The sequence below is a fragment of the Camellia sinensis genome, chromosome 9 (assembly GCF_055761805.1).
Source record: "Camellia sinensis isolate YWXY chromosome 9, ASM5576180v1, whole genome shotgun sequence".
In the NCBI taxonomy this organism is placed as follows: Eukaryota; Viridiplantae; Streptophyta; class Magnoliopsida; order Ericales; family Theaceae; genus Camellia; species Camellia sinensis.
In genome coordinates, this window is record NC_138969.1 from 120,678,459 (window position 1) to 120,687,097 (window position 8,639).

General features: G+C 37.1%; 1 long non-coding RNA gene across 2 annotated transcripts; it reads right to left on the reverse strand.

Moving 5' to 3' along the window:
* Window positions 1-249: 249 nt before the first annotated feature.
* Window positions 250-7,772, reverse strand: LOC114277523 (uncharacterized). Of its 2 annotated transcripts, XR_014341179.1 has the most exons (4): window positions 7,744-7,772; window positions 1,624-2,049; window positions 1,160-1,534; window positions 250-370 (listed from the first exon to the last, which is right to left on the reverse strand). It is a non-coding gene; the product is annotated as an uncharacterized LOC114277523 (long non-coding RNA). The 2 variants fall into 2 exon arrangements; XR_014341178.1 differs by lacking the exon at window positions 7,744-7,772 and having other exon boundaries at window positions 1,624-2,240.
* Window positions 7,773-8,639: the final 867 nt, after the last annotated feature.

Here is an 8,639-nt window from a genome sequence, read left to right on the forward strand (position 1 = left end):
GAAAAATACTAACATGATTTTTGGCGATCATCTTGTTACCGTCGCAAAAAAATAAAAATAAAATAAAAATAATAAAATAAATAAATAATTTGTAACGTTAAGCATTCTAGGAATAGCAATGACAAGAATTCATACTGTATAACATTGTAATTTAATCAAGCATTCCATTTAAGTCTCAAAATTTGACCGATATGTGAAAGTTATTACAACTAAAAACTTGGAAAAAATTCTGTTATGAAAAAATTACAATCCAAATAGAATGCTAGTAAAGTCAAAATCTACAATGTTGGTGTTCACCATTGTACAAGGTACCGATTGAGTTTCAATTTGTTACCATGGACATATATGTTCCTCAAATCCAAGCTTGCACCTGATCAATACACATTATAAAGGGGAATAGATTAGAACACAGACTACCCAATTTCTAGATCTTTCTTTAGATATAAAGCCTCAAGCAGAGCAAACATTGCAAAGAAATTATGAAAATCAAAACAGACAGCCAGAAAACAACCAACATGCCATTTACAAAACAGAACAAGAGTGGTTCCATATAGAAACATCTATGATGAGTGCATATAAAAAATTATTGTCCATTTTGTTTCCTGGTCATCCAGCAGGAGAAGCCTCCCTAATTTAATATTTTATCCCTAAGTATAAGACAGATAAACAGTAGACAATAAATGTACTCCATCCTGAAAGACAAACAAGAAAGATTTGATCCTTTCTGCCCTGTTTAAGTAAGATTATACCAATAATCTAAAGAACAATTCATTAATCAAACTTTTAAACGTTCCAACTGCCACAAATGAACAATTTTTAGTAAACCTTCTAGTCCATGCTTTTGAACTCTCTTGACAAATAATATTAGTAAATGCCACCTGATACCTTTACACTAGGCCAATAAACCAACCACATTGAATTCTAAATCAGTTCAAAACTCTCAAGAATGATAACTTAGTGACTATGAAATGCATCAAATTAAGTACATGGCTACAACAGATCTCATCAGTCTAGGGAACTCACAGCATTGGCTGTCTTTTCTTCTAAATTTTTTTGTAATATTATAATGTATGCAAGCAGTCGGTAAAAACTTGCAGAATGTACAATGTGCAATTTGCATTTTGCACCACAGTAATTACGACGGAAATTGTAATCATACCTCAGAACGCAGAGTGTGAAAGTACCCAATTAGAGCAAATTTAGAAGCAGAGTATACGGCCTGACCTGGTGCAGGTGTCTTCCCTGCAGCACTACTCATCATCAGCTAAAAATGCATCTTCATCTAGATAGCAAGACTTTTGCTTTTATCATTAAAAAATTGAATCGATTTAAAAGCATTTCGAAAACAAAAGGGATATGGTGCAAAAAAACAATGGAAATGCAAGGAATCATTAGAAACATAAACTAAAACTTATCAATATGTATATACTAGCAGTAACCCATGTTATGCATGAACCTTATATTTCAAAATGAGTCATTGTAGCCATCTCATAATATAAAATTTGTGATGATATAATTATACCACTTGAATTTTCTGCACAGATGCCAGGCAAATATCAAGAAAATGGATTAAAGAGAAAAATAAGAGCAAAAGGGATTAGAGTTCGTAGTGGAAGGACATACCAGAAAGCTGTTTCTTGACTCTCTCTAATTCAGCTTCATTTCAAGCAGAAATGATAAGCTTAGCACCTAAACTTGCAAGTTGTTTGGCAAGAACCTCACATTCCATCCAATAGTAAAGAGAAAAATAAGACTTTCTATAAAACATGGAACAAATGAAGCTCCAAAGTAGGAAAAACTCACACAACATTTTAGCAAATAAGAAGAAAGATGCCTAGAGCAAAAGAACCAAAACTAGAGCTCAAAGCATTAGTTATTGGAAAAAGATAAAGGAACTAAAAATAAAATCTCATGATTCCAAATTATTTTCTTTATGATTAAAAAAATATATGGAAAAGGCCAAAATCTTGAACACCTAACCCATTTAAACAAGTTTAAAGACTTGATTCAACATTAAGGCCAGGTTTCATCAAGAGATAATGTACACACCTGCAAAACATTAAGCATCATCTTAAAATCAGTAAAGCACAAAAGTTACCAAGGCATTCAAAGTTAACAATAAGAACCCAAAGCATTTCAAAATTTTCCACCAGAAGTCATCAGTCCTTTTCTTGGTTGCAATTGAAAGGTGGTCATTCCAAAATTACATAATAAGCTCAAAACTCGAATATTTATATTAAATAGAGAACCTTCTAGCAAATGAAACAACCATCTAGAAAAAACAATGAGATTCCACAAATTTATGGTGTTTGCCTCGGAAAAAGACACCACGATGCAGAACAGGATCCCACTCCCATCCAAATTCATCCCAGTTTGACAATTTCTATTCCTAAAACATGAACAATATTGGAATAATGAACTTGGCCTGGTCGTTTATGCACATAAAACCTATTTCAAGAAGATGAAAACTGCTAAGTGAAAAATAAAAGAATATATACACACAACATACACATAAATGAATTTAATTTAAAGCTATAATTTCACATAGGCATATGCTATTTTTCTAACAAACAAAACAAGTATTCTCCTAAATTCATCAAAGGAGCTCTAAGGCATACCTCAAACAGCTAATTATCAGCACTTAAACCATGAAGTCAATACTTAACATTACTAAATCAAACGTTAAACACATAAATTTGTTTACTAAAACAGTAATTAATCGCATACCAATGCCACGGCTTGCCCAGTGATCCAGACAACCTAACCATTCAACAACAAAATAATCAAATCAATACTTCAAACATCAGAATAACAAACAACGTGATATAAGTTCTTGAACGGTGATCTTGTTCTATAACAAAATTTGTTAAAAACTTGGTTTTATGTTTAGTCTTGCAATGAACAAACTACAAGTACCGTCCGGAATGGTCTAGATTGATAATGTATAACTTTATGAAAGTGTCCAAAATGAAAATAAGGAATAACGACTGGTATATGAACTAAAGGACCAGGTGGATGATTGCGAAATTATTAATAGTTTCAGAAGTCAAAGAGTGAAGTGGGGTCATTATAATAATAGAATACCAAGCATGTGGGATTGAACAATAGACAATGGGGTTATTATAATATTATAGACAGAAATTGATTTATAAAAGATGGAAACGATCATTTCAAAAACATAAAAAATCAAGCAATGAGAATCTAGAATATGCATAGATATTTTATTGAAAGCAAACCTACCAAGTGTAGACGTCCCCGAACGCCCCGGGAGGATGAGTCCCGTTCTGTTCATATTGGGTTCACTACAGTTCAGGACTCTCAAATTGTCACGGTTCTTAATCTGAACCAAAGAGTCCAAATCCGGCAAATCGTTTTGGAAAATAGATTTTTAGAAAAGAAGTGCCAAACATGGACTGCTTTGCCAGATATAGAGTCGCCACCTAAATATTTTATTTTGGAAAATTTAGGAAACCCTAACTCGGTGCCAAAGGCCACGTGTCCGTCATCACCAAAGTTGCCTCGGCTCGAGAACTTAGGTACGATTGGGGAAGGTCAGCTATGAGCACCCTTTCTCGCCCGATCAAAGATCGGCCTCTACTAACCGTGATATCTTGTTTTGAAAGCATTATGTGTTCCTATTCCGGTTATTAACCTAGAATTACTATGTGATGCGCACAACAAAACAAGTATAGACTAAATTGCCTAAGTCAGAACAAAGTATCGCATTTCCGTTTGTTTGGAAAATGGTTTGAATTTTGCTACTCGCGAGTAGGCTAAAATACAGATTTCGATGAATTATCCCAATTAAAACAATCCAACCTTCACCCATAGGCACTCATTCAGTAATATCACCTAAGCACATAGCCACATGGTAAGCATGCTGTCATGTTAACATTCACACTTATGCGAGATGCTAAAGCATAAATACTTACATCGTACTCCTTGCCAAAAAATGAACTAGTTAGTAATCATGCATGATCCTAGTTCATGTTAAAGTGGCTAATGCATTACATACAAAAATGTCATTAGAATGGGCTCGGCTAATCTAAGGATGACATGTGAAATATGAGGAATCGATATACGTATTCAAGTTTGGAATTGAAATACTATGCGGTTAGCATGATACGCCGAGCCCGGTGCATGCAAGGCTGATGAATGATGCACGCATGCATAGCATAAGGTATGTTAAATTAGACGTGCCCTAATACTAACCATCAAAAGCAGGTAAGTAAAAGGGAAGAAACACGTGGGGTTGGGAGACATACACACACTCACGCACACTTATTACACAATTGCCCTCACCCGGAGGGTCTGAATAAATATTACACAACCAAATTAATTATTACAGAATACCTAACTAATTAACAAATTAAATGCAGAAGAAAGGGGGCTGCAGCCCTGCCTCGGAATGTGTGAATGATGCATGCTTGACTCGTCTCGCCCGAAAACTCGTTGCCATAGCACTGCTGCCTCTGTTTTCACTGCCTTGCTCCTCTGAAAATTCTGAAAATCTCTAGACCCTTTTTGGATCATCCTTTGAGTGCTCTGGGATGTCACTGGCCAGAATTAAAGTTCACCGGCCATGGTAATGGGATTATCGGCCAACTTTTGTACCACCGGCTAGCCACTGATGGTCGGTTGGCACTGTAGGTGGCCGGCCGGCCATTGCTTCCTGCAGAATCCTGCAGTTGACAGCAGCAGAGGGCAAGCAGTGTATGGTATAGAATTTTTAAGCAAATGTGAGCATGGCTACACTCCCTATCATGCAATGGACTCAAGGGAGCATGACCCTCGACCCTCGAGCCATCAACTACGCAATTCGAGGCATGATGGCCTAAGAAGCCAAGTTAGCAACTTAATGTAGATGCACGCAACAAACAAATGAGTGCTAACACCCTATCATGTTGAGATCAAGGGTATTGGCGACCGAGGGTTGAGACGTGTTTCGTCACTTTGGGTACGAACACACCTCTCCCCTCATGCTTGGTTTGACACCCCAAACTAAGCGATGCAATGCATGTATGCCATATACAATGCGAATTGATGCAACTCATGCAAGGCTACACTAATGCAATATGAACATGTCAAGCATACAACAAGACTATATAATGCAATTCAGCTAAGTAACATGCAAACATGCGAACATGATGCAATGTAAGTACACAACCAATGCAATGCAACATGTCAAACATGCAAAGTGTGCAAGGATGGGCTCATACTGAAATGAGAAGGCCTCAGCCCACCCTAAAACAGTGGCCAAAAGAGTCAAAAAAAAAAAAAGGCACAACTTATGCATGCAAGCATACACACACCAAGGCCTATCACCTAAGCATGAAAGGGGATAATTCTAAGCATACTTAAGGGCAATATGTTTGGGCATTAAACACTCATGTTAAACTCTGAGAAGTATGCAAAAGATGACACCAAGATATGTTAGGGAATGGATGCAAAATAGAAGGTATTCAAGGCCACGAAAGAGAGCATTGCTCAACACCTACCCCAAGCAAACATGGTATGAGCTAAGCAACCCAAAACAGAGTTTTTATGCATCAAAGTATGCCCCAAAACCCACTGATATGGCAGCCCAAATGACTTAAACAAAGAGACATGCGCACAAGCCCAAACATGGAGCATAAGACCACAACTCTTCAAGGCATTAAAAGGGTAACAAATGCAAGCATGTAGGCATAAAACATGAACTGAAATGGCATGGCAAATGATTCCAAATCACTGAAATAGACCAAATGAGGCATGCTAGCAACTCACACACCCGAAGCTAACAAGTTAGAATACAAAGAGGCTATATAAAGCATGGAAAGCATGGCTCTAAAGACTCAAGATAGACCTTAAGCATGTTAGAACATGACCAAAAACTTCACAAAACTAAGCCAAAGCATGCAAACATGATGGTCCAAAGTCAAGATGTATTTCTAGGCAAAATGGAGGAATACAAGGCAAGTGTATTATGCATGCAAGAGGTCAACAGACCGACATGGGATAGAGGTAAAACATGCTAAATAAACACCAAATAACCTCTGAAATGATGCCAAACAAAGTTAGGCATACATGCTACCCTTATGAGCCAAAGATGCAAACAAAAGAGAGACAAAGGGAGAGGGGTGTCCCTCCCCTATGCAATACCTCAAACTCTCTTCATCACCACTAAAAATCCACTGGATTTCAGTGGTGAGAAGGCCAAAGCACAATAGTATTCAAAGCTTAACAAAGAGAGCACAAAAAGAACCAAACAAGCCCTAAGAGGGGGAGGTCGACCCCAAACAACAAAACAACCTTAATGAAGTATCTTAAGCATGAAAATACAAGACTTTTTTTAGTTATACACAAAGTCTAAATCAGTAAGCAAGATAGGTCAAAAGCTAATGCAAGATTGGAGAATCTAAAGCAAAAGTGTTACCCTTGAAGAACACCTCAAGAACACCAAGTCCAGCCACCTTCTTCTGATCAAAACTAGCTCAAAACCTCAAGAATAAACCCTCAAGACCTCCCAAGTCGAAGTATGGTGTAATGGTGTGTGTCTTAGTGCAAAACTAAGAAGAAAACACACCTTTAGGCTCTCAAACCCACACAAATGAGGCGAGAGAGGGAGATATAGAGAGAGAAAGTGTATATTAGATATATATATGTATTTTTCTCTGGTTTTTGCTGAACCTCACAAAGGAGAGGGTTGGGGCTCTTATATAGACAATGCAAAGACTAAGCTTCCAAGGGAAGCTATTCAAAAAGGGTCAAGTCTTCCTAAAGAAGCCAAGACAAAGAGGCCAAGGCTTCCTTAGGAAGCTGGGACAGGTGTCCAAGCTTCTTGAGGAAGCCAAGACAAAGGTCCAAACTTCCTCAAGAAGCTAGACCAAAAAGGTACAAAAGGGGTAAAACAGCCACACTCGTGCATGGGGAGGAGGGTCCGTGCATTCCAGCTGGCACAGTTGGCATGCATTATGCCTGTAAAAGGCAAAAAGGTGGTACCGGCCAGAAAAGGAGGCCATCGGCCAAACAGGTGGCCGGTCGGCCACACAAAATGTCGACCGGCCAATGGACTATTTCACCAATGGCCGGTAGCCTCAAAACACGGCCAGTGGCCTCAAGCCATGGCCGGTGGGTATCAGGGGTAGCTAGCAAGCTACTCTCTACCCTCAGGTGCAAAAACAAACAAGTCCTTGGGGTAAAACCAAGCACAGAACAAGCAAGTCGAGAGATCCTGAGGCAAGGCGCGTAGCTAAGACCTCCGGGAACTCAAAATAAACACGAACATGGATGATTACCGAGTGTTTAAGCGGTGACGTTCAAGTCTTGAGGACGGTAAAAAATGGGGTGTCTACACCAAGCTATCTTACATGGACTTGGGTATGTATCTAGAGGTTGGAACCCATCAAACCTCATATTTAAGAAAACATGTACTTGGCAAAAAATGGTCATATTTTTATATTTTTAATCTATTATGTGAAATAAAATGATTATATGTAACATACAGTGTCAAAAAGATATTTTATTCATTTTATAGTAATTATACAACAATATATACATATAATGATAGTGTTAAATACAAATATATAAATGTCCAATGAAAAGTATCCTATACATATCTTACACCCTTATCCAAATGTCGGGTGTCCGATAAGAGTATTTGATTTATTTTAAGGTGTCCATGGAACTTAGTTAGTGGGCCTTCCAACCACCATCTCTAAACATACACATAACATCTGTAGACAGAGAATAAAGATTACTCACATTTGGTAGTTTAAGGTAACCACTAGGGGTCTACGACATGCAAAATTATGCCATGGAAGTTATGATGATTTATGGCATAAAAAATTATATACAACATACAAAGTACGTCATTAATGTTTAATTTATTACTTTTTACAATTTTATCTGCATGCCGTAAATAACGCTCAACTTTCCATGGCATGTCATATAATGACATTTGTGTGCATGCCATGAAAGAGTTTTTACGGCATGCATTGCAAACCGTAAAAATTCAATTTTGTTGTAGTGAAAATCTCTTCAAATCTTTATCATGGCCAACCATCATACCATCTCCTAGGTTATAATGCGAATAAAATTAAATATTCTCTAAAATTATGAGAATCAAATCATATATATATATATATATATATATGTTTGTACCTTAATTCAATCTTTGTCTACAAATATTTCATCCAGTTGTACACATAAAAATCTTGAAATCATGGCCAGCCACTTTTCTCTTGCTAGGACACACTAGGATCTTCTAGGATATACTTAGGACAAAAAAATCCCTTAAATCTTGGAAGCCATGATGAACATGGTATAAACTTGATTTTGATATATATATGTATGTATAGATGTACTTGTAACTTGAAGGCACTTAATTAATCCTAAACTTAACTACATTATGATTAAAAAAAAAATTAAGGTTCTAATCATCTTTCATTTCATTACATTCAAACTAAATCAAGGTACTATTCAATTAAATTGGAACCAATGGGCATTTTGGACTTTTCGCACCAAATTCGCTATAAATATACCACTTATCCTCATTTGTTGAATACATACACACTGACACACACTACGCCACGGCTGAGAAAAAGAAAAAAAAAATAGAAAGAGAGAGCTTGGTGGTGGAGGAGAGGAAAGAAAATGAA